Below are 27,835 nucleotides of genomic sequence, written 5' to 3'. Positions count from 1 at the left end.
TCATGGGAAGTGCTCAAAAGTTAACAATTTGTGTCTCGAGAGAGTAGTTAATTGTAATATCATGCGTGTAGGGTACTTACATAGTCCACAACGTCAACATTTGTGCATTGAGAGAGCGTTTCTGGTATAGTTGGATCAAGCACTCCCACTCGACATCGAACTTCTCTTCTTCAGGATAATGAAAAACATGTGGCAAATGAATAATAACCTCAAAACCAAAGTCCTCCATCTCTGTTGCTTGAGCCATGTAATATTCATGCAAATGATGCATATATGTTGTCAATTTTTTATACTCGTCATCAAGAACCAAATGATTGCCCCTTTCATACTTCATTGCCGGTGTTCCCATCCCTTGTACATCATAATAGTTGTTCGCGGCCTCTTCCATGGTTAATTCGGGGTTGTCTTCGACGTACTTCTGTATCTTCCTTAAGTCTTCATTGTGTATTTCTTGGGCTCTTATTGTAGCGTACTTATTCTATGTTTGCCTTTCAAATTCGGACTTCAACAAACACTGAGGTAGTGAGGCACAGAGATTGAAGAAACTAACACAATTTTCCTTCGAGATGTGTGCTGTAAAATTTTCTTTCATCAAGTTTGTAACACTGCCACTGAATGGCCTTTTGTTTTTTTATTGGTCCACTTTGGGAGCATTAGCGACCGAATCCAAGGACCTTTTCTGTGACTGCGAGGATGCCTTTGATCTTGTTTTGGGCTGAGGTGGAGGAGGAGGAGGAGGATGACGACGAGAATTCTATTTTCCCAGGGCTGATAAAGATGGAGGAGGAGGAGGAGGAGGCTTCTCTTTTCTCGGGGCTGATGAAGATGGAGTCGGACGAGGAGGAATGGAAGGAGACCTCTAGCTTCTCAGGGGTGATGGCAAGGGATGAGGAGGGGAGTGATCTCTGTTGGGAGATGGTGAGTGATCATCCACTACAAGAAATCTCCTTATACATGACAATTTGTATATGACGTATTTCGAAAACACCATGGATCAGTGATGGGTTTATTTGGACTCCAACAGCCGGCCCATTTACAAGCATCGAGTATATAAGAACAAACTTAGGTTCTGGATCGAGCATCACCCACCATCCGCCGTCTCTTCTCTCGTCTCTCACTTAAAACAGATCGGGCTCCCCCAACGGATCGAGATCCTCTAACTTGGGCTCTTTCTACTGCAGAGGACGTAAGACCTCCGATGCCATCCATTCCACATCCTGCGGCATGGAGAAAAAGCAAATAGAGGAGGGAAAGAAGGAGCCCAATAACAGCGCCGGATGGACGGAAAAGGCGCGAACCTGGTAAAAAACACGGGAGTCTGATGAGAAAAGGCGCCAAAGACGACGCTTACGATCGCCAGACGACTGAGCTTCTCCTCTTGCATCTCCTCTGCACTTCAATTGTGTGCAGGTGTGAGTAATCTTACTCCCTTCTCTCTCGTCGTTCCTCTTTACAGTGGCTTCACTGAGATTGATTGAAATTTCATCACTAGGTTGCAGACTTAGTTTTTGCTTCTCCTGTTGTTATGTAAGAAGCTCGATGGAAGAACAAACTAACAGATTGCATCATGATTCCAATACGTAAGCAGCACGTACAACCCCACTTTATCATTTCTTATGTGACATCATAAGTATTTTACCCTGGTAGTGCTAATCTATTTCATAATTTTTTCTCTGTACTTCCACAAACCCTTCTCATGTTATTCTTTTTTGTTGCAGAGATATACTACCTGGCTTGGCACCTCATGTTGGCATGGTGTTTCGAACATGGAATGAGGCTTGTGCATTTTGGCTTAGCTACGGTGGAGAAAAAGGTTTTGAAGATAGAAAAAGGTATAGAAACAAAAGACCTTCTGATGGCATGCTTACATCAAGTAGATTTGTTTGTGCAAATGAGGGTCATAGGCTGCAGGACAAAAGGGATCATTTAACTAAATGCCCTCGAGCTGAAACTAGAACGGATTGTCAAGTCCTCATGACTCTTAAATTGGATCGAAAGGAGGGAAATTATAAAGTATCTGATGTCATTTTGGAACAAAATCACAAACTGCACCTACCAAAAACCTTTCACTTATTGGTGACACATAGGAAAAATTCTGATTTACAAGCATTTGAAATTGAAACGGCAGATGACGCGGGAAATGGCACCCAGATGCGAGCGACTGGATGCCATTTTCGACCAGACTGGATGCCTTCCCTGTCCATCCAACGCTGTAATTGTTTTCTCCTTCTCCTCTGTTTGCTTTTCTTCGTGCCGTAGGATGCGGAACAGACCGCATTGGAGGTCCTACGTCCTCTGTAGTAGAAAGAGCCCAAAGTTAGAGGATCTCGTTCCCCACCGGCCACCACCGGAGACACGTACTCTGACACCAACTCGAACAACAATGCTTGCCGCGGTTTCGATCGACCCCGCGACACTACCCCTTGAACTGTTTTTCTGTATCTTTTGCGCACTCCAGAGAGTCAACTACGCTCTTCAAATTTTCGAGTCATAAGTTATCTAAGTAAACGCTTGATACGTTTTGTTGTAACACATGGATATATGTGTTTGTTGACGGCGCACCACTAATGTCATGGCCTAGCTGTTAGAGCCTGTTCGCATCATGGCACGCGTGCATGTGTGTGCCTGGCCTTCTACCTTTCTAAACTCACAACAGATACATGCAAATAATTATCTTTTCCAAATTAAATCAATCTTTTATTAATTTGCACACATAATCAATACTTTACTGCATGCACTAGCATTTATTGCCTTGGAATCTATTTGATATATGGTAGTCCAATTAAGTTCAACAAAAATAGTTACCTCATTTTTATTGGCACAACTGCACGAGCACCATGCAACTAGTATCCCGGTGCAACGCACGGGCAATTTTGCAAGTAATATTTAAAAGCAAATTTTTTTGCTGTTTTTTTTTGCTGCCTCTCCTTATACTAATCCTATAGAGGCCTCTAGCCGTCTCTGGAATAGATTCGTGGTGTCGCTAACCTATGTTTACCTTTGATATATGGACCCTACGTGCCATCGATCAAATATCTTTGACGACGGAAAGAAAAATATCTGAATCCTAAGCTGAACACATCAGCTCCCAAAGCATATACTAGGATGCACAGCCCTAGGCTCCTAGCGGCAATCGGAGAAACAATACATAGAACTCCAAAAAAAACCCATGAGGGTAAAGACCAATCAATCATCAATAAAAAAAACTAACACAAATGCCACCATGCCATAGTGGAGGCTGATGCTGTTGCAGATTTCATCGAGTCGCTCTGTCTCATCATCAGCTGCCTATGGCCGGGGGCAGAGCCGTGACTAGCTGAGACTAGAAGATCTTGTGGGTGGCCGAGGGAGGAAGGGGATCCGCACCAGCCAGATCCGAAGGGGAGGCAAAGAGCCGCCACCACTCTCAACTAATTGGGCCCGTGGCTCCATGAGCGGCTCCCTTCACGAGAGCAATGCGAGGAATGCATAGGATGAAAAAAGATGGAGTCATTCTTAATCTAGATTTGGAGAAGGCTTACGACAAAGTTCATTGGGCTTTTTTTGCACCACACCTTAGGAATGAAAGGGTTCTCACCGTGTTGGTGTAAGTGGATTGTGTCGGTGGTTAGTCAAGGCAGCGTAGGCGTTGAAGTGAATGAGGAAATTGGCCATTACTTTCAGACCACGAATGGTCTCAGGCAGGAGATCCCTTACCCCCATCTTGTTTAATTTAGTTGCTGATATGTTGGCCATCTTAGCCTCTCGAGCTAAGACCAATGACCATTTCAAAGGGCCTAGTGCCTAATCTAGTGGAGGATGGTCTTTCCATTCTCTGGTACGCGGATGATACTATAGTTTTGATGGAGAACACTACTACACATAATCTTTTGCATAGCGTTTGGGTTTGGGGCTCCGAGGCGGGCGGCTTGGTTGCCCGCCTCGGTTATTCCAGGCAGGACAGCTAGGCCAGCAAACGCCTCGGTTAATACGTTAAGCGAGGCGGGCAACGTAAGAAACCCGCCTCGGTTAACGCCTGTTAACCGAGGCGGTTGCCGTAACGTAACCGCCTCCATTAGGGCACGTGACAACCTGCGCGAAACCTCCTCAAATTTTTATCACAGCCTCCACATATGGTATCATGACATCTTGACAAGTTTCATGATTCTCGACCGCAAGTTCGTGGTCATGTTTCGTGAACAAGATGTTCGAAATTGGTGGTCTGTTCGTGGATACGGCCTCACATTATACTAAATAACATGAATATCATTTTTTCATTCATTTTTTTCATTATTCGAATGACTAGCAGTTATAATTTGAATTATCCAGGAAAATTCAATTAAATGAAATAAATTAAAGAAATATAGAAAAAGTCTGAGAAATGTGCCACATTGGAACATGGAGTACCAGGTATTATATGAGGACCGTGGAAAAAGATTGGAGATCAAAAGTGAAAAAATATGGTTTGCCGAGTTCCTGAGTTTGACGCTCGGCAAAGGAGCCTCTTTGCCGAGTGCCAGGACGTATGGCACTCACAAAGAATTTTAATTTTTTTAAAAAAAACCCTCTTTGCCGAGTGCCAGGCCGGGTGGCACTCGACAAAGAATTTAAAAAAAATTAAAAAATATAGTTTGCCGAGTGCCAGATCGGGGGCACTCGGCAAAGAATTTTTTTTTAAAAAAAAAACCTCTTTGCCGAGTGCCAGGCCAGGTGGCACTCGGCAGAGAATTAAAAAAAATAAAAAAAATAGTTTGCCGAGTGCCAGATCGGGGGCACTCGTCAAAGGGGGTATTTAACCCCGCCGGCCCAGCGGGCCCACACACACCGCACACACACACACACGCACGTAGGCAGAACGCGCCAGCGCCGTTGCCGCCGCCCACGCCAGTGCCACCCACACCCACGCCCGCCCACGCCAGCGTCGCCGCCGCCCCCGCCCGCGCCCGTGGCGCCGCCCGTGCCGCGCCGCCGGAGGAGGAGAAAGAGAGGAGGAGGAGGAGAGGAGGAGAGGAGGAAGAAGGAGGAGGAGGAAGAAGGAGGCCGCCGAAGCAACGGTGCCTTCGCCCTCGCGCGCTCCTATAGCGGCGCCGCAGCAACACCGCCGGGGCACGGCGTGGCCCCACAGCAGCGACGACCCACATCCGGGCATCTCGTTGCTTATCCTGATTACGTTGCTAGGTGTTCCTTACATAATCTTGTGCATGTCGGCCATCGTGATGTTCATATATATATGCATGTCGGCCATCATGCCGTTGGTTTCTTGTAGGTCTTGGAAACCTCACCGTGCAGGGGAGGTGCTGCCGAAATTTTGAATTGACGGTTTTATGTTTCTTTTTTTGCAGAGAAGAGCCCATCGGAGCGGAGCCAGAGTACCTCGGCGACCCTGATCGCCTTCCTCGCCGCTGCGGGTCTGCCTGCACCATGTCGCCTCGCCACTGCACCGACCCACCACGGTCCCACTAGCCTGACTCCACCGCCACCCTAGGTATAACCCCTCTTTCCGTATCATGGTCGTAGATCACGTAACCCAGTTAGGCGTCTCCCATTCGAAAGAGATATGGTTGGAAATATGCAGATATTTTCATATCTAAAACTGTATCTGTTTCGAATTATCCACGTTTTTTGGACAGCTTGCAGATGCGTAGGTGGGGTTAGTTTCCATGGTCTGCTCCGATCCGAGACAGAGTTTCGGCATCATCTCCCAGTTGTTCTCTGGATACACACTCTCCCTGGCAGGACGTGTATTTGGAGAACAACGGGGAGGTGCTGCCGAAATTCTGTCTCAGATAGGAGTAGAGCATGGAAACTAACCCCACCTACGCATCCTCGCGTGGGATTAGGACCTATCCTCACCTATTAGATAGTAGGAACAACGTGTAGATGCTATTGATGTTTATATTACTCGCCGCTTTATATGTTAGAGGATGGAGGACCATGAGTAGATGTACACGGGCCGCGCAAGTTAGGGTCAGATCACCAATGAATGGATCGACAAGACCGATGCTTTCTTGGAACGGGCATTTGGTGTGGCTACTAAAGGAGCGAGTAAAATTTGCTGTCCCTGCAGCAAATGTGTAAACAGGAAAAGACAAACGAAGAAGTTCATAGGGGAACATCTTTGGAAGAATGGATTTATAGTAGACTATACCCGGTGGGTCTACCATGGTGAAGCCAATCGTATGAGAGAGGAGGTGGTGAGACCACGCGTCAAGGATTATGATGCTGATGCCAGGGTAGCAAACAAGTTAGATGACTATCACGAGGCAGAGTTCACTAAAGGACGTATGGAGGAGGAGCCAGAGGCAACCGCAAAGGCGTTCTACGACATGTTTGCCGCGGCACAGAAACCCCTTCACAGCCAGACAAAGGTTTCTCAACTAGATGCCATTGGACGCATAATGGCGTTAAAGTCTCAGTATAGCCTGAGTCGAGACGCCTTCGATGGTATGTTGACAGTTATTGGTTGTCTACTTCCGGAGGGTCACCTTCTGCCAAAGAGCATGCACGAGTCACAGAAACTCCTTTGTGCACTTAAGATGCCATATGAGCAGATACATGCTTGCCCAAAGGGGTGCGTCCTATTTAGGAAAGAATACGTGGAAGCAAAGTACTATCCAAAGTGTTAATCCTCTAGGTTGCTGGAGGTAGATTCTGGTGATGGCCAGAAGAGGCAGCTTGACATTCCCATGACAATCCTACGGCACCTTCCGTTCATATCGAGGATCCAACGGCTATACATGACCGAGGAATCTGCAAAATAGATGGCATGGCACAAAAATGGCAAACGATACAATCCCGACAGGATGTTACATGCATCCGATGGTGAAGCATGGACCCACTTTGATGGCATTCATCATGAGAATGCTAAAGAGGCTCATAATGTACGTGTTGCGCTAGCAACAGATGGGTTCAATCCTTATGGAATGATGGCTGCCCCATACACATGTTGGCCTGTGTTTGTTATCCCCCTCAATCTCCCCCCGGCATATGCTTTCAACGACAAACGTATTCTTTTTGTTGATAATTCCTGGACACCAGAGGAATAATATGGGTGTGTTCATGGAGCCTATGATTGATGAATTGGTCCATGCTTGGGAGGAAGGGGTATGGACATACGACCGAGCTACAAAGAAAAACTTCAAAATGCATGTTTGGTAGCACTACTCCCTGCATGACTTCCTGGCGTATGGGATATTCTGCGCCTGGTGTGTTCACGGGAAGTTCCCATGCCCAGTATGCAAGGAGGTGGCTAACTTCACAACAACATACTATGGTGACAACCTCCCTAGCATGCATAATCCACCCCCTCGTTACAATGCTGGCGAAAATGAATCGAACCTCAGTCTTTGTCGAGGGCAACTCGGAAGCACAAGTGCATCGACCCCAAGACCTTGAATCATGAAGAGTGGCGCCATATCATGCTATACGTGTTGACCAACCTTGACGAAGTGGCGCCATACATGCAGTAAGTTGTCAACTAACTTGTTAAATACGCCGTCACTATTCTGCATCCAACCCCCTTGTTTCTCGTTGGTACAGGGAATTTCTTCATGAATTCTAGCGTCAATCAAGGGATCCTACCCCGCAATAGGTAGATACCCTTCTTAGACAGGGTGCGGGAAATGGAATGCCCGATTTCATTTCTTGGTTCAAACGGAAGGTACTGTCCAATTTAGCTCGTATTTAGTTTGACATTCCAAGTTACTTGTACATGCGAATAATATAACGTTGTATCCTGCTTGAGCTTGTAGGGCCAGAGGGATGCATCTATGCGTGCCGAGTTGAGATAGGTTGCCGATGGCTTTGCCTATAGGGTCAGGTTATTTTCCGGTTATGACATGAATGGATATCGCTTTCGCACAACAAGCTATGAGCAGAGTCGGCCCAATCGAAGAACCACAAGTTCCAGAGTTTTTACGCCTGGCGTTGATGAGGTCGAGTATTATGGAAGAATTGAAGAAATATACGAACTCAAGTTTCATGGTTCCAAACCTTTTAATCCCGTCATATTCAAATGTTATTGGTTTGATCCTGAAGTAACGAGACGAACATATTCTAATCTTCGGCTAGTCAAAATTCAACAGGATTCCGTCTTACTAGGAGATGATGTCTATATTGTGGCCCAACAGGCCACACAAGTTTATTATCTCCCATATGCGTGTCAAACCAAAATTCGTCTTAAGGGTTGGGATATTGTGCACAGGGTATCGCCACACGGTAAAGTGCCTATCCCAAACGATGAAGATTACAACTTAGACCCAAACACATATGACGAAGAGTTCTTTCAAGAAGAGGGACTAGAAGGGAGGTTTGAGATAGACTTAACCGAAGCGATCGGAATGGAAGTAGACAATGAAACGGTTATTGAAGAGGATGCTGGAGATGAGGTGCAAAATGTGAAGGACTTACAAATGCTTGAGTGATTACATTTGGACAATGACAATGGCAACATTGTTCATTCGGATAGTGTTGATTATTTCGACATGATTGATAGTGATGATGAGACTTATGATCCAGCTAGTCCCGATCATGAAGATTATTTCTAATACATGTAATACTATGTTATTTTGTAATTATGTTTTGTTTATTTTGCATCTCTTTCTAAGTACTTCTTGTTTATCTGTGCATATTGGTTTACTCTTTTTAATTCCAGGTGATTGAACATAGATGGTGGGCGGTGGGATGAGGAAGCTAGGTGATGATACTTGTGGTAGTTAATGGTACTTCTATTTGTAATTGTGGTTGTAGATGATGGAGCACTTGGATTACTTGTGAACTTATTTGTGATATATTGTGAGACATGTGACGTTTGTGATATATATGTGGTGTTGGTGATATATATGTGCTATTGATGATATATATGTAATGTTGGTGATGTTTGTTATATATATCTTATGTTTGTTTGGATGGAATGTAAAAAACAAATAAAAAAGGTTGTTTTCAGTCACTTTGCCGAGTGCAATGGCCATGACACTCGGCAAAGTGATGACCTGAGAACATGCCTGGGAACATGCTTTGATGAGTGCAAAGGCCATTGCACTCGACAAACATCACAGATTTGTCGAGTGCCACAGGCCATGCACTTGGCAAAGGTCGCCTGTTTGCCGAGTGTCTTGTCGGTGGCACTCGGCACAGTGGCCACCTTTGCCGAGAGTCTGAGTCAACGGCGCTCGGCAAAGAGGCGTCCTTTGCCCAGTGCTTGACCTTGACACTCGGCGAAGCCGCCGTCACGGTGGCGCTCGTCGTCATGGCGACTTTTCTTTGCCGAGTGTCAGATTAGCACTCGACAAAGTCTTTGCCGAGTGCCCGATAAAGTGCACTCGGCAAAGAGGTCTTTGCCGATAAACTGTTTACCGAGTGCCCTTTGCCGAGTGTAACACTCGGCAAAGGCTTTGCCGAGTGTATATCGGCCTTTGCCGAGTGTCTCAGGCACTCGACAAAGAAGCTGAATCCGGTAGTGATTGAAAGGGCTTGTCAGGTCAGTTGATTGTTTCCGGCTAGGATGGCCTATGAGAGCTGATGCTGACTTTTTTAAAACTCCGAAAGATGCTTATAGCCTCTGTTCAATTGCCTCTGTCGTTGAACTTTTTAAATTAGATGTGAAAACCACAAGCATATATATACTAGTGCTGAAATCTAGTCCCTTTACCCAATTGAACAATACTTTGTGATATCTGTCTTAGGCTCATATGTGTATATATATTCTAGAGCATTTGTGGCAAGCGTGTTCTACTATGTATCTTGCAATTTAGAGAGCCATATAAATCTTTTTTGTTATGAGAACCTAGTGCTTAACTGATAAGATTGACTATTTGTTTTGATTAGGTTATTCTGATAAAGCATGGTTCTGAAAGGTCAGTATTGCACCTATCAGGTATGCGTATGCTCGCCCCTTGTCCTGCCTTCCCTTCTGCTATGCAAAACCGTGAAACCACAGCTGGCATTTGTCCTTGGCATGCTAATACAAGTGAATCGCCTTCACTTAACTTTTTGGTCTCTACAACTCTGTATTTCGCCAATACTACTACTGTCTATGAACTAATAATTCATCAGTACTGTATGATGAGTTGTATAATATCATGTAATAAACAAGATGTACAGTATCATTTGCGATGTATATAAGATCCTGGCAGCAGAATTTTCTTTTTGTTTTTTAATTCATTATCACAGATGCGTGTTAACAATATGCGTCTGTGGCAAGGGTAAGGCACAGACGCGTGTTGGTTACGCGCGTCTGTGATAAGGTGTCGTCGTAGACATGTGTTGTCTATGCGCGTCTGTGGTAAGGTCATTACAGATGTGTCTTTACTACCACCAGTCTGTCTTAAGCCAGATCACAGACGTGTGTTGGCATATTAGAGTCGCGTGTTGGGGCGCGTCTGTAATGATATCTTACAGACGCTATATAACAGAGCGCCAAGACGCGTCTATATGTCTCTAAAGGCGCGTCTGTAATGTCGTTTTTTACATAGTGCTTCGCTATTCCTAAAGGAGTAATTAAAAAGTTAGATTACTATAGTTCCAGATTCTTCTGGCACTGTGATGAACATAAGAAAAAGTATAGACCGGCTCGATGGAACATCTTGTGTAAACCAAGATGTATGGGTGATCCATAGTGGACGACAAGGGAAGGGATCAAATTGGCAGCATAAAACCAGTCGGCACGCCAATCTTTTACAGAATCAACCAGGTCATAGTCGAAGAACTTGCTCTTAAGACCCTGGCGAAACTGAATCCCGCAACTGCTAAGAACGCTGGTTTCTTCGCGGCGGGGTTGAGGTTTCAGACGAAAGAAGTAGCGAAAAAGAGATAGAGAAGGAGAGATTCCAAGGAAAGCTTCACAGAGATGAACGAAAACGGAAAGATGGAGAACGGCATTAGGGGTTAGATGGTTCAGACTAACCCTGAAATAACCAAGAAACTGATGAAGGAAGGCGGAAACAGGAAGGCAAAGTCCGCCGCGGACAAAGGAAATGAAGAGGACGATCTCACCAGGACCCGGAGCAGGAACCCAGGCATTTTGAATTTGGAGGTTCAGAATTCCTGCCTTTTAGCCAAGTGGTTATTTAAACTGCACAACGAAGATGGTCTTTGGTAAGAGGTCTTACGAAAGAAATATCTACAAAATAAATGCCTATGACAAGTACGTTGTTAGGAAGCCGAGTGATTCACATTTTTTGGGCGGGTCTCATGGACGTGAAGGACCTCTTCTTTCAAAATGGAAGATTTAAGGTCAATAGTGGAACTCAAACTTGATTTTGGGAAGACATTTGGTTGGGCCAGGAACCTTTAATGGACAGATTTCCAATGTTGTACAATATTGTGAGGCGGAAGAATGACACAGTGGCTAATGTACTAAGTACGCCCCTGTTAACGTTTCTTTTAGGAGAGCCACTACTACAAAAAGCATTTCTAGGGGCGGCTGGTAACGCTTTGTAGGGGCGGTTTGCCGAGCCGTCCCTACACAAGGATCTCTACAAATCATGCATTTGTAGGGGCGGTTCCCATGCCGCCCCTACAAATCAATTTGTAGGGGCGGCTTGTATTACCAGCCGCCCCTACAAATCGATTTGTAGGGGCGGCTGTAGTACCAGCCGCCCCTACAAATAGGTATTTGTAGGGGCGGTTCAATCTAGAACTGCCCCTACAGTACGTTTTCCCGCAAAAAAAAAATTTTAAATTTACAATTCAAAATCGCGTTGCCGAACGTCCCACGACCAACGTTCCGAACCGTGTTCGCGTTGCCGAACGTCCCGCGACCAACATTCCGAACCGCGTTCGCGTTGCCGAACGCCCCGCGACCAACGTTCCGAACCGCGTTCGCGTTGCCAAACGCCCCGCGACCAGCGTTCGCGTTGCCGAACACCCCGCGACCGCGACTACAAGCACAAGAGTATTCTATAAACTACAATTACAAGTCCAATTTAGAAGAATATATACAATCCATCATTAAATATACAAATTCCATACACATTGTTATCAACGTCCTAGAGCTAGCCTTTCAGTCTCATGAATGTGTTGGTACTGAGGATTTGTACCTAACTCAGACTCTCGGTCATGGTAGGCGCCTCTGACGTGTACAATATGGTCCAATATGAAGTTGCAAAGGTCGCCGACGAGCTCTAAGAGTTGGTCATCCTTGTATGGGTCTCTTTTCATTCCTTTCTCTTCTCTCAACTACAAGAAAACAAGTTTCGGTTTAGTATTTCATACCATTTACGAAGTTTTTATACTACGGGTGAAGAGGTTCAAACTTACCCTTAAGGGGTGTCTCCTGTAGGCACCGGTGTTACCCATTATAGAACATATATAGTATCCACAATGTACACTCCCAGGCTTCTGCTTGGGGCACTGTGTGTTTTGCATATGAAAATGTTAAGTAATGCTTTTGACAGCCATGTAACGGAGTACTGAAGAAGTAAGTTACACTTACCGCACATAGTGTTTTTATAGCCAACTTTTCCTTCCTTGCTGGATCATGCCTTCCATGATGATTAGTGACATAGAACCTAAATGCCCTGTTCGAATTATTTTAGCAAATACAACTTGTTAGTATCCAAAAGTGAACGTTACAAGTATGTATACAAACATATAAGCTAATGAGGATTGTCGATATGTATACGTCTTGAGAATAGATATGAAGTCTTTGTATGTCACCGTGTCCTTATCTAATGAATCAAAGACCCATGCCATGCTCCTCCCGACATTGACGGCTATACAAATCCAGTGGTTGTTGTATGGATTTAATCATAGAACTAGATAAGCCCTTTTGCATCAAATAAAATATATCAAACAAAGCTTTAAGTATAGAGTTGAGCTTACTCGAAGTTGTATGGTAGCCATATAGTAGAGTGGTGTTGGAGATTTTTGAAAGCCAAGGCAATGTATGCCGCAACCTTAAGGGACTCTTCCCTTAGCTTCGCACTACGGATGCGCTCTTTCTCCCGAAGAGTCTTTGCAGCTACTAGCTCTTTGGCATCCAGTGTCCACTATTTAGGGTAATTAAAATTTGTTTGACAATGTGCACTTGCATTCTACAAATCACGGTGTGGGTTAGTTACAACAAAATTCAAAGATTACATTCATATCATATCGGGAGGACAAGGACTTACAGGCACCATGTGCGAATTAGATTCATCTCCATTTCTCCCAGGTGAAAGCATGTTAGCATGTCATTGAAGTCAAAGACAATTTTCCCGGCTGGGCTTCCAAATGTGCTGGCGGGAAAGCATGCTTGTATGATATCTATGCTCATTGGGAGAACACACAAGTACCAATCATGGAACCTTCTCATTCCAAGTGGTAGGCGCTGGATGTCCCGGTTTGGTAGGAAGGGCTTGCCTCTTTCATATGTTTTCGGGCAATCCTTTGACCATTTGATGGCATCAAAATTTGGATACTGCTTTGCAATTTGGTGGAGTTTGCTAGTGACGGCCTCCTCAGAACCCCGTGATGAGACTTTTTTTAACTTGGTTCTCAGGCTTGAACTGGTCATGGGAATACCACTTGGACACCGACGAGATGTCTTTGATCAGAACATAAACTGGCCTTATGTGGATTGGAATCTTCTTTTGAAGTTCCCATTCAGGCACGTCCTCATATTCTTGTGCATCACCTTCTTCAGTAGGCACTCGTTGTTCATGTATCGGTTGTGCTTGTTGAGAAAACTGTTGCATCTCATGATGCACTTGCTCGGTACGAGCTGGAGAAGGTTGTGGCATCTCATCAGGCACATGCTCGATAGGAGGCGGGGAAGAATGTAGCATCTCAGGAATGTGGGGGTCACGAGACGGTGAAAATATCTCCCCGACCTCAACAACTCGCTCCAAATTTGGGAGAGGGGGAGGCGGCGAAGAAGCAGTCAATATAATATCCCATTTGTGCCAGAGGATGAACTGCCTCATAACGTCTTCGAGTAACACCAGCCCCTCAGGAGTTGCGTAGTCTATCCTCCACTGCATGAACTCGGGCTTCACTGTATGCATCTCGACCCTAGTGTAGTCCGGCGGTATCTTATTATTGTGGTGTAAGCCACCGGGAGGATGTGCCACACCCGTTGTCACCTCCATCACAGTGTTCTGCCGGCCGCTGAGAAACACCAAGGTGCAACTAGTTGGTTGCCGTATGCGATCAACTAGGGTTGTGGCTGTAGTGGAACCTTGGCTGCTAGGAACTTTCGGAGGGCTGCCAACTAATGCCAGTTCTCCCGGTGGCGTCACTAATATCCATGGCTCCATAGACAGTCCTTGCTCCTCCAGCGCCTTCGCAACTAGAGCCTTCACTTGGAGCTCAAGACTAGTCTCTTGGTCTCGGCCATGTTTCTTGTACATGTGCCTGTCCTCTTCGAATCCTTACTTCCAGGTCATCCTTTTCCCTAGCCCCCTGGTGCGGCCTGTGTGCTCCTTGTTTCCCAAGCCAAGGCTAAGCTCGTCCCTCTCTCTAGAAGGATTGAATGAGCCCTTCTCTTTGTCTTTAGCATATTTCAGTATCCTTGATACCGCCTCTTGGGTCTCTGGCTTATCAAACTTAAGATTACTGCCGGATGATTCTGTACTCCTCACATATATCCAGTTCCTTGAGCGTACCTTCAAGTTCATCACATCGATATTCCCAGCAGCTGCGGCCTCTTCATCCATCTTCCTAAACTGCTCTTCCTTGGCATAGTAGCCACCGAGGCCTAGATGATGGTGGTGTTTGTTCCTCTTCGCCAGCTCGGTGTTACGGGCACTGAGCTCCAATGCCTCCGGTGAAGTCTTTTGAGCCACGAGCTCCTCCCATTGACTAAGAGTTATTTTGCTGAACTCGTTGAAGGGAGTTAACCCCTTTTGGATATACTTCGTGTTTAGCTCCGACCTCCAACGTTGGAATGACTCTCCCATCATCCTGATAGCATTTTTTTACCAATTCGTGCTTACCCTCCGAAAATCTAAAATTGACCTTCAGCTGCCTATCCCATAGTGCATTCTTTATGTTCTCTGGTACCTCTTTCCAGTTAGGGATTGCTGGGTTCAATTTATCTCTTACTAGGGCCTCGATCGCATTACAGAATCATCCTCTTAATTCCTTTGGCTCAAGGATCTCCCCTGCTGGCCCGACCTCCGTTATCACATAGCAAGCCTTATCTGGATATAGATTTCCTTTTCTATCCCCTCATTTCCTCTTAGGCTTGGTAGTCGTGGTTGTGTCATGAGTTTGTGGAGCAGAGGCATCGTGATCCGTCTCTGTGGCTGTTGCCTTTGCTCTACTCCGTCTTGTCCAGCGAGATGTCGCGGACATCGACGTCGTCTTTTCTGAGTTTCAGGAGGGACCTGTATATAGGATAGGTCAAAGTGTTAGCAGAGGTAACACAGCCAAAGCTTTAGCAAAATTTACAAGCTAAGGCTTCTTCCCTACCTCCTCGTTTGGGTCAAAATCCTTGTTCAAATCTTCCTCCGTTGGCCTCCTTCTTGCTTCAGGTGGGAAAGGATCCTCGGGACTTTCATATCCCTCTTCTGAGTCATCATCATCATCATCCTCTTCTTCTTCGCCTTCAGCAGCCTCTCCCTCGGGGCCTTCCTCCTCGTCACACTCCTCCTGAGTAAGCATCACTTCTAGATCCTTTTCTACCTCGTTATCGAACTGTTCCTGAGTAAGCTGGTCCTCTAGTGCTTGCTCCTCAAGGGTTGGCTGCTCATCATGCTCGGGGCATTGAGCTGCACTGTCTGTTGTCCGCGACATTATTTCGCGCTTTGTTCTAAAAGATGCAAGAAAGTGTGCTTTAGGTATGCGAGAAGGTATAAGAAATAAAAAGGGCTATAAACCAAAGTAGTCCTATAAAACAACAATATATCAAAAAAACTAGTAGTAGCAGTAGTAGAGGCCTCAGAAACATGTCAATCATCATCTGATCTTGAACTTGGAGCATCAAAGCATCATAACAGAGAAGAGAGGAGAAGGTAATGTAGGGGCGGCTGCTAATGATGCCAAGTTCCTCACAAGTTCTTGATCATCAGCTCATATTCCATATAATGTATGGACTTGGACAATTTCATCATCGGCAAAACAAAGAAGAGGAGAGGAGATGAGAGGGGAGATTTGGCAAAAAAAACCAATAGCTGCTTAGCAAACATAGTGCAGCAGCTGATGGCAAAAGACAGGACAACAAGTCCTGGGCGAGTCCTGGGAGATTTGGCAAAAAAAGCAACAGTTAATTAGTACAAAGTAGTAGTAGTATAGAGCAGTAGTGTAAGAGTAGTAGCAAGGACAACTTAAGTATTAGTTAAGTAGTAGTATAGAGTAGCAGCAACAGTTAAGTAGTACAGAGTAGTAGTAGTAGTATAGAGCAGTGGTAGTAGTTATGTAGTAGTAATAGTATAGAAAAATAGAGGGTAGTAGAGATAGTAGAGTTGAGGAGTAGTAGTAAAAGTAGTAGAGTAGAGCAGTCGTAGTAGTAGTGGAGTAGTAGTAGTATAGGAGTAGGAGTAGAGTAGTAGTAGTGGAGTAGTAGTATAGGAGTAGGAGTAGAGTAGTAGTAGTATAGTAGTAGGCGTAGAGCAGTAGTAGTAGTAGTATAGAGAGTAGTACGAGTAAGAGTAGTGAAGTAGTAGTAAGAGTAAGAGTACAGACTAGTAGGAAGGACAGCTTAAGTAGTAGTTAAGTATTAGTAGCAGTGGTACTAAGGATTTGATATTGACGACCACTGCTAGTAAGCATCAAGACAGTGGCAACCACTTCTAGTAAGCATCAAGATAGTGACAACCACTGACATGTGCTAAAAGTAGTAAGCATCAAGACAGTTACAGAGTGGCATGTGCTAAAAGTAGTAAGCAACAAGACAGTTGAAAGTATGCAGTGTAAGTGCCATGGAGCCCAATCAAAACCAAACACAAAACATAGAACAAAATATCCTCCAGCTTCTATGTCAAACATGATAAGTACTTGTGTTGTTTCTAGGATGCTGGAGAAATTTAAAAATGATGTGGAGAAGCAACAAGTAGAGCAAATGACGGATTGGCAAACAAAGCTTGTTATGATGGACTCCAAGGAACGATAGTATATCCTCCAAGTCTAGTATATAATCCAATAGTATTTCATTAAAGATGTACAAGTCTTTCTAAAAGCTTAATTATTCATCAATGCACGTTTCCTACTTTCCTTCTTTTTTTTGTTCAAAATAGCTTCGTTCCTTCGTAATAGAAAACGACTTCTATACATGCCCCAAAAAAACACTTCTATATAGTTTTTCTATTTTATTGAACAATGGTTGTAGCCAACTCTTTCTAATGATATCTTAAGTCGTCCCTCAAAAAATGGCATCTTAGGTTCTTAACATACATTTGCTCGCATATTATTGCTATCATGCCAGATGTCAGCATCAGCCTATAATTTCAGTAAAGACCTGGCAAATAATTTCAGTGACTAGAGTGCCGACATGCGAAGGTAACGGCAATATAGTTCATCATGGCCCAACTAGGACTGGTCTAAGTTAGAACTTTGATTCCTAGTATTACATTACTACAAAAACGCAAAATGATATTTAAAATGTATTTCATTAAAGATCTAGATGTCTATGATGCAGTGTAAGTGCCATGGAGCCCAATCAAGACAGTTGAAAGCATGCTAGAACAATGCAGCAATATTTTGACAAGCAATCTAGCACATCTCATTACGCTGAAGTCAAACTGATAACTCAACAATGAAAACTAAATTCTTCTCTGCAACGTCATGTATCAATCCAACCATGTTCATTAAAGAAATAACATGTGTACTTGCTGCTTCAAATTTCATGTTCATCACCAGCACCATGTAAACAAAATTAGGGTTTGGGTGCTCAGTTTTGGCCCAGAAGGAAGGGAAGAGAGGGGGGCGGGCATACCTGGGAAGCTAGGAGTAGGGCGGCGGCGGTCGGCAAGGCCGTGTTCAGCCGACCGAATCCAATCCTGGGGCAGGCGAGGTGAAAGGGAGCGGGGCGCCGGGAGCCTTCGTCGTCGACGTGCGGGGGCGGGACGCCGGGGGCCGGGCATGGGGCGCCGGGAGTCGGCATCGTCGGTGCGTGGAGGCGGGCGCCTGGGGCCGGGTGCGGGACCGGGTGCCACTCCTCTGGAAACCCTAGGGCGGGTGTGTGGGAGGGGGTGCGGGAGGGGGCGAGGGGGCGCGGGTGCGGGGAGGGGGCGCGGAGATGGGGCACGCGGGTGCGGGGAAGGGGCACGGGCCGGCGTTGGCGGGGAAGGGGCGCGGGTGCGGGGCAGCCTGACGGCGTCGGAGGAGAAGAGAGCGCCCAAATGAAGACAACACCCATGCGCCCTCGTTTTTATAGACAGGATGATTTGTAGGGGCGGTTTCTGATCCAGCCGCCCCTACAAATGCATTTGTAGGGGCGGTTCCTGATCCAGCCGCCCCTAGAAATATATTTTTATTTTTTTAAATTGTTAATTGTATGGGCGGTTCCTGATCCAGCCGCCCCTAGAAATATATTTTTATTTTTTTAAATTGTTAATTCTGTATTATAAAAACAAATGTGTATATATAAAACAATTGTGACCAAAATAAAAGTAATATAAAAATAATTGTGTATATGCACAAATATAATATTTTGTATTATTATATATATATATATGAAGAAATATGTATATAAACAATTGTAGTCAAAACAATATAGAAAACAAAAACAAAAAAAAAACAAAAATTAAAAATTTGAATTTTAAAACTTCGACTACAATTTTATGACATTAAATGAAATAAAATAAAAATGATGTAAACATAAAAGTTGTATAACTCATCGACATGTACAACTTTTATTTTGGTCATCTTGTCATGTGACTTTGTTTGAACGATTCAAATTTTGAAATTCAAACAATTTCAACTTGAAACAATATTTTGAAAGAGTAAATGATTTCAGATGAAAAACTCATGAATACCAATGTTGTAGAACTCATCAATATGTACAACTTTTATTTTGATCATATTTTCATTTGACCAAATTGGAACCGTTGTAATTTTGAATTTTACTAAATGGCAACTTCAAAGAAGATTTTAAAACCTTAAATGATTTCAACAATAAAAGTCGTGAACATAAAAGTTGTTGAACTCCTCATTGTCTACAACTTTTATTTTGGCCACTTCTTCATATGACAAAGTATTAGTAAACATTGTTCATAAATTCACATATGACTCATAGTTTCATGAACTATACGAGAAACATGTTGATTTGTGAACAATGTTTACTATCACTTTGTAATAGAGTGGATGTTCAAATAGAGTCATTTGGATGTTGCAAAGGGTAGTCTCACATGCATAAAATGTAGTCTCACACACATACAAAAATATGTAGTCTTACACACGTACATAAATATATAGTCTCACACGCATGCATAAATGAAGTCTTACAAACACACACTTACACAAACACTCCACATTCAACAACTAGCTAGCCTGCTGTAACGACTTTCCCCTTGACACCTTTTTGTTCCCACGGTATTATGTTTTTGGGGAGGTTCTTTTCCACAACACTGATCTTCTTAGGAAAGTCTGTGAATAGCGGCATCTCATCGTAGTTATTGTAAGCTTCAACATCGTCCACGCCATCAACTCCAATAATGTGTTGTTTCCCAGAGGCAACCACGTGCTTTGTCTTCTTCTTCGGAGGGAGGTTACTTTATGGGTCAAACATATAGAAAACTTGTGCGACACATGAAGCGAGCACCCAATGGTCATCTTGGTAGCCTAGATTCTCGAGGTCCAGGACTCTCAATCCAATCTCGTTCAGTTGGTGTTGTTTGATCCAACGGCATCGAAACAGGGCCACCGTTATATCCCTTCCATAGTCAAGTTCCCATCTCTTCAATGATGCCAAAGTATTAGATCTTTCGCCCTAATCCATTGAGAGCCTCTATTCGAACGCCGCTATTTTGGTTCACATATTTACTATCCTTTGCGTGGATATAGTACGTATACCCATTGATGTCATAAGCATTCCAAGATGTCAATTGTCTCGATGGCCCCTCCGCCAACCTACTGATGGTAATAGAGTCTATGATTTCTCCAGGCGGTATGTTTTGGTCCTTCAACCATGTAGTTAGTTGTTGCTTGTGTTGTTTCATGACCCAATCATCCGAACGGCCATTTCTCTCCGCCATAATGATAGCCAAGTGTTCATCAATATACGGTTGCATCAGTTGTGTACTCTGCAAGACACTGTAATGCGCCTGACTCACCTCTTTGTAATCATGGTCAATGAACACTTTTCTACCACTGGTGCCCTTCCCAGCCTGCCTACCCTTGTGACGAGAATCAGGTTTACCAATCCCTTTCTGTACTTTTAGGTACTCTTGATAGCACTCGATGACTTCTTCAGTACTATAACCCTCTATCATGGAGCCCTCTGGGTATGCTCGATTATGCACGTATCGACTTAGAACCGACATGAACCACTCGTAGGACCACATTTCATGCAAGTAGCAAGGGCCAAGCACCTGTATTTGATGAACCATGTGAATCATGAGATGTGTCATTATATCAAAAAAAGCAGGAGGTAAACACATCTCCAGTTGATTTTGTGTCTCCACCACAAATTCATGTAGGTTTCTCAGCTCTTCCTTGCCAATCATCTTCTGTGACATCTTCAAAAAGAAGTAGCACATGCGGGTGATGGCCATTTTCAAGAACTCTAGCTTTATAGCCCTGATTGCAATAGGTAGAAACACTGTCAGCATCACATGGCAATTGTGAGCCTTGTAGTGTGTTATTGACATGTCCTTCATCGACACTACCTTCTTCACATTTGCTGAAAACCCAGTCGGGACTTTGATCCCCCTCAGGAAAGTGCATATAGCTCTCTTCTCGTCTGGTGTTAGGTTGAAGCACGTCGCGGGCAGAGTGTATTTTCCATTAGCCTCAGGTACTGGGTGAAGCTGTGGCATCACGTTTAGCTGTACCATGTCTTTCCGTGCTTTCAGACCATCCTTTGACTTGCCTGTGTCCATCAAGGTAGCAATGAGACTCTCAAAGACATTCTTCTGCACATGCATAGCATCAATGGCATGGGGGACCTCCAAGTCTGGCCAATAAGGCAGATACTGAAAGAAGATCGATTGTTTCTTGAAAGGTACGCCTTCGACAGGAGGTGTGCTTCTATCTTTATTCGTCCCATCCGGATTCTTCTTTCCATAGACGACGCGTATGTTTTTCACCATTCTGTACACATGTTCTCCGTTATGACGTCTCTCCGGAGGGGGTTCAATCTCCAAGGTGTTGTCATAAAATCTAAAGAACAATTTGCTGCAGTACTTGTGACTTGTCTTTAAGAAGCGTCGGTTCCTTAGGTAAACTATCTTCTTGGATGCATCCAGGTACACCCATGTAGTACCATCCAAGCAAACCAAGCATCATGTCTTCCCTTTGATCTGTCTAGACAAAGCAAACAGCGCGGGGTAATCATTGGTAGTAACAAATATTATTGCTCTACATATGAAGTCCTCCTTTCGGAACACATCGTACATCTGCTCCCCATGCCTCCATAGCGTCTCCATTTCTTGCATCAAGGGCTCGAGGAACACGTCTATATCAATGCCTGGTTGTTTAGGGCCAGAAATAAGAATAGTGAGAAGGTACTTTCTCTTCTGACACAACCATGTTGGGATATTGTACATGGTCAAGATCACTGGCCATGTGCTGTGGTTGCTCATTCTCTCATTGAAGGGATTCATTCCATCGGTGCTCAAGCCAAACCGTACATTCCTTGGGTCATCGTTGAATTCTTTGTGCTTCTCATCAAACCTTTGCCACTGACTACAATCAGCCGGGTGTGCAATCTTATCATCATCCACCTTGCGTTCATCATCCCACCATGTCATGAGTGCGGCTTCTTTAGGGTTTAGGAAGATACATCTCAAGTGGTTGGTCACTAGCAGGTACCACATTACTAGGGCAAGAATTCTTCTCTGCTTTGCATCGTTGCCTAATGGAGTGTCCTCTAGGGACTGAGATTCTTGTACCACTTTTTTTGTACCCTTCTTATTTCTCTTTTTCCCCGTGGAGGGTTCGTCCCCACCATAAAGGTCATTGTTCTTGTACCAGCTGGCCCCACACCAGGGACATTTCTCCAGTGACTTGAACGTTTCGCCATGAAAAAGTATACAGTGGTTGGGGCATGCATGTATTTTTTCTTTGCTTGGTATGTGTTGGCGGGAACTGAGTTTGGTTGTGGCAGCACCCATGACAGGAGATGCAATAGATCATTGAAACTACAGTCTGACCAGCCATACTTAGCCTTCAGGATGAGTAGCTCAAGCACGAAATGTAGCAATGTCCAATGTGTCGGACAGCCCTTTTCAACACCAAACACAGTCTCCTTCAATGCTTTTGTCACTCTTTCCAAAATTTCTAGACATTTCGGGCTATTTAGTAAAATCTCTGGTCCAACGGTTCGAATCATGTCCTCTAAATCATCTTCATCCCCGACACGTGCTCCACCATCATTATTGGCACCACCTTTGTCGTTACCATCCCAACCACCAGCATCACCACCTTGTTCATTACCAAACTCGAAATCCATTCGTGCATCAAGCTCTGCTGAATATTAGGACAGGGATTTTATGGTTTCGTCGTCGTATTCCTCCTCATCATCGTCGTTAACAATAACCGTTTCACCATGATGAATCCACACTGTGTAGTCCTCAACAAATCCTCGCATAATCAAATGTGATATGATGATAGTCACATCTGTCCATGCCATACGGTTCTTGCAATCTTTACAGGGGCAAATAATTGTATCCTTATTCTCTTTCAATGTCGTTGCATGCTTCGTTGCGGCTTCAATAAATTTATCCACCTCTTCATGGAAACCTGCCTTGAGCCTTAATGAACCATACATCCAAGAGTTCCTGTACTCCATCTTTTACAACAACAACAAAACAAACATTAAAGTACTACTTATTCAGATATATATAAAAATTAATCAAAGTAATAATTATTTGAGAATAATTGTATATACTTCAGATATATATGAATATAAATCTAATATAATTACATGAAGCATACAAACACACCATGGTAGAGGAAAATTAATTAATGGCCCATTTATCCATAAATAATTAAAATACATATTTATTGATTACAATAAACAATTTCAAAGACAACAATTAGCAATAATTATACTTTACCCAATATCTTTCATACAAACCCTAGTCCAATTTCATCAAACATAAATTTACAAAAATGAAATTAATAAAAAAACCAAACCCTAGATCTAGATCATCATGCACACGAAACATCCAAAAAACTAACTAATTGTTCACTAAAATCATGAAACATGGACCAAATAAGGGTATGATCTTGTTCCCCTCCTTAATTTACCCTAGTACATTTAAAACTTGGGTCTAATTTGCTTCATAAGTAGCTGAAGCACCATAGAAGAGAGAGAAAAACAAATCTCTAATTACTCACTAACCAACCATTAAAACTTCAAAAAAAGTGTGGAATAGCATTTTCTTACCTTCTACAACCTCTCCACCAAAAGATTTGAGACCAAAACCTTCCCTCCTTAGTAGAACAATTTTTGGGAGGTGCTCAAGGCCTCCCCACCTTTCTTTCACAGGTTGGAGTGAGTGACCCGAGGAGGAAGAAGGTGCTGCATGTGTTTTATATGGGGGCATTTGTAGGGGCGGCTGGTGATTGAACCGCCCCTACAAATCGGAGCTATAAATACGGGGCCATTTGTAGGGGCGGCTCAATCACCAGCCACCCCTACAAACACCATTTCCAGGGGCGGCTGGTGATTGAGCCGCCCCTACAAATCAGACCCCATTTGTAGGGGCGACTCGTATCACCAGCCGCCCCTGCTGTTCCATTTGTAGGGGCGGCTGGTGTCTGGGCACCCGAGCATGCCACTGTAGGGGCGGCTCCATCACCAGCCGTCCCTACAAAAAATTTGAACCGTTGCTAAAAATCATTTTTTACGTAGTGAGCAATAGTTGGGGAAAAGCTACAGTAGGCTTATTAATCTTGTTGCTCTTGTTTTACCGGTCAATCTAAACGAGAGAAGAATAAGGATAAGTTTATTTGGCAGTTGAGGAAGGATGGAATGTTTACTACACAATCTTAGCATAGAGATATTATGAAAAGAGAGCGAATATCCTGGGGAGGACGGTCTTCTGGAAGACAAAACTACCCATAAAGATTAAAATCTTTCTTTGGTATTTAAAGAGAGGATGGAAAGGAGATACAAAATGTTTTTTTTTGTGTGGATTGGAAGAGTTGATCCAACATCTTTTCTTTGACTGCCATATAGCCCGAATTCTTTGTAATGTGTCACACATCACCTTCAGGTTTCAGCCACCTATAGAGATATGACCCATTTGTTTGGCGATTGGCTATTGAGTTTCGATGCGTTGATTAGGAACCAAGTAATAGTGGGTATAGCAGCATTGTGCTGGGCTCTATCATTGTGCAGAAATGATGTAGTTTTTAATAAGTCGAATACTAACTCTTTCCTGCAGGTCATTTTCAGAGGGATATATATGGGATCAGGCACTGGCCTCAGTTGTCTAAAGAGGAAGAGGGAATGGTTTTGAAGCAGGAAGGCTGTAGACAAGTTGAAGTCTTGGTGCTTGATTTTTTTTTTTTTTGGGGGGGGGGGGGGGGGGGGTGGTGGAATGGGGACATATATAGGAGACGAATTGAGAACTAGTTTCTTGTGGCTTTGTGTGAACTATGTGTTTTTCCGTCTGTGTTAGGTGTTCTGTTGTTTTCAGTTCAGAGTCGACGGATTTGGATCTTAAGTATCCTTGAGTTTGTATTGCAGGGCTGTACTCATTCACTCGTGAATGGGGTAGGCCGGAAACAATTTCCTTAATCTAAAAAAGGGGACGTACGTCCTCAAAAACTCTATCATGCATGCCTTTAACTTGGATGCTTTCCACACAAGTCATGCACGCTCCAGTAGTCCGCCAGCCGACATTGGCTGTTGCGCACAGACAGCATATGTCTATTTATGTTTGTGGCATATATGCAAAATCATTGCGGATGAAGTCAGCGGGGCATCCTCAGTGGTTTGCCTGAAACTGGCAGGCAAGGCACTTCGCCGCCGGCTGGGATCTCGCTTCTTGCTGTTGGCTGTTGCTGCTACGAGGAAGTAAATAAGATTCCAAAAACGAACGGCGACACATTCTTCTATTCTTTCTTCTGGAATCCGATCACGTCGACCGATGGCACAGCGTGATTATATTGCCAATCGATCGGAACGGGGATTATTATCAATCTCCCAGAAAGTGCATGCCCCCACTGCAGGCGCAAAGGTATCAGGATCGATCATGTCGGTACGTACGCCTACTAGCTAGCTAGCGCCCTAGATCGATCATCGTGAATTATTTGTGACAAATGTTCGAGGATTTGCTGGCCGCAAGAGACAGACAGTCAGACGCCTGCAGCTCAGAGCTCCTCCGCATATATAGTCGGTCGATGTCGTTCAGAGAAAGCAACACGTAACTGACGCTCCAAATGAAATCTCGATTTGTCACGTACTCTTGTCGTCGTCCATTCGTCAGGATAATTAAAGGTAAGGCAAGAGACGTAGTACAATCAACAGGCATTTAGGTATGGTGAAGACACAAGCACACAGCAGAGATGAAAAAATAGATTGCCTTTTATCAAAAACGATCGACTTCATTTCTTACAAGCAACAGTCTAGCAATTGGCAACACCTCTTGTCAACAAAAGAGCGAGCATTGTTCTCGATCTAACTCTGTCCATACGACCACCCATTAAAAAGGTTAGTAACATTAGTAGATCATCTCATACGTTTTTTTTTGAAAGATCTGGTATTAGCCAGCTTTGATTATTAAGGAGGGAATAGCAAACAACAAGTTACATGCACGAGAAGAGCTCCCTAGCTACAGAAGCCTAGGCTGCGTAGGGTTGAAATACAATGCTGATTACTCGCCACCTAAATGAGCAACCATGAGGAAATAGTCCCCTGCTAACGACCAGCAGTATGACGTGTCTTTTATTTCGGCACACACAGCTTGCGCAGGTTTCTGATGCTCCCTGAAGATTATCGCATTTCGTTGATTCCATCCATAAGCACCATAGAGTCAGTATCAAAAGTGTATGCCCTCTTTTGTCGCCTTTCATCATCTCATACCTACTAATGGTTATTAGTAAGATACATAGTGTCTAATAATAGCCTAGCAATATAATGTTAGTAATATCCATAATGTTTCTAACCTAGCAAGGTTACATCTCATACCTACTGATGGTTTATTAGTAATATACATAGTGTCTAATAATAGCCTAGCAATATAATGTTAGTAATATCCATAATGTCTCTAACCTAGCAAGATTAGTAATATCCTGTTTGTAAGACGCAATCATACAATTGAAGGGCGTTCTCTAATAAAGACAACATTAATTGACTAGTGTCTATATCAACAAATTGATGTTGTCTTCTCCCGCTAAGCTCGCTAAAATAGTGGTGACATTGACAAGTTGGCCTATCTGGTTCAGGGACTGTTTTCCCAGTGATGATGCAGATTACCTCAAGAAGAATCACTGAAACCAGCAAACCCTTGGCCTATTTAAACCTCAGCTAGCTAGAGACCTGCAGGCATCCTCAGCTCCTCCCATAGTTTCATTCTTCATCCTCGCTTCACCTCACCACCATTGCCATCCAATTGAGAACAAAGCGGAAACACATAGGAAACATGAGAGAAACGAGCAATGGCAGAGGGAAGCACCCCCGCCCCCAGCCCCCTAACATGTGACAAAAAACTTTTTTTACTAGTATAAATTTATAATTTTTATTTATATTAAGAGGTAGAATATAACAAAAATTTTGTCATATACACCTATTAATATTCTCAGACAACTAGATAATACTATGAAGCACATTAGAAAGACCAAGACATAGATCTTGAGGTTTATGAAATTACCCCAGATGCATTGCTGTTAAGTTGTCGTCTACCACTAAAAAAATAACGTCTTTGATCCTACACTAATATATATATATATATATATATATATATATATATATATATATATATATATATATATATATATATATATATATATGAAAATATGAGCATTCATGTCAAGTCAATGAACTAAGCTAGATGGTCATCACGAGAAACCTAACCAATTGTGTTTATAAGTTAGACCTTTTTGGTCGGACCCCCCTATGTAATTTCTGGCTCCGCCATAGGAAACGAGGCTTCACGGCGGTGGAGCGCTTGCTCTGCTTATGCTCCTGTTCGTCCATGCTGGAGGCAGCAGCAAGCAGTGGAGGCCCGTGGGGATGTGTTCATGAGGGTCCAGGGCACCCGCTTCGTGCGGAACGGTAAGCCGTTCTTCATCAACGGGTTCAATGCCTACTGGCTCATGAACTTGGGCGCCAACCACGCGCAGAGGGGCAAGGTCACCTCGGGGCTGAGCCAGGCTGCCGGCGCTGTCATCTCCCTGGCCAGGACGTGGGCGTTCAACGACGGCAACCGCAGCAGTGCACAGCTGTGATCTCCCGGCTGCTACAACGAGAGGACTTTCCAGGTAAAGACAACTAAGTTTCTTGAGATATTGTGGGCTTCTGGATCTTTATTTGTGTTGTTTGTGAGCTCATGCACATGCATTGCCATTTTTTCTCTCTCTGCTGTTCATTCCGTGGTTCGATTTTGAGCTATCTGAGGCTAGGAAGTATGGGATTAAGATGATTCTGAGCCTTGTGAATTATTACCATGAGTATTGAGGAAGGAAGCAGTACGTGGATTGGGCGAAGGGGCAGGGGCAGGCAATTCCATTTGACGCTGGATTCTTCACTAACCCTGTTGTCAAGGGCTTCTACAAGAACCATATCAAGGTGAGAAATACAGAGGGAGAGTGCTGTAAACCATAG

At 43.9% G+C, this 27,835-nt stretch overlaps 1 pseudogene; it reads left to right on the top strand.

The window, feature by feature from the left end:
• The first annotated feature begins 693 nt into the window (after window positions 1–693).
• On the top strand, window positions 694–27,835 carry LOC136507811 (mannan endo-1,4-beta-mannosidase 1-like; annotated as a pseudogene).

This window comes from Miscanthus floridulus, chromosome 15 (genome assembly GCF_019320115.1).
Source record: "Miscanthus floridulus cultivar M001 chromosome 15, ASM1932011v1, whole genome shotgun sequence".
Lineage (NCBI taxonomy): Eukaryota > Viridiplantae > Streptophyta > Magnoliopsida > Poales > Poaceae > Miscanthus > Miscanthus floridulus.
This window is presented reverse-complemented; position numbering and strand designations above follow the sequence as displayed.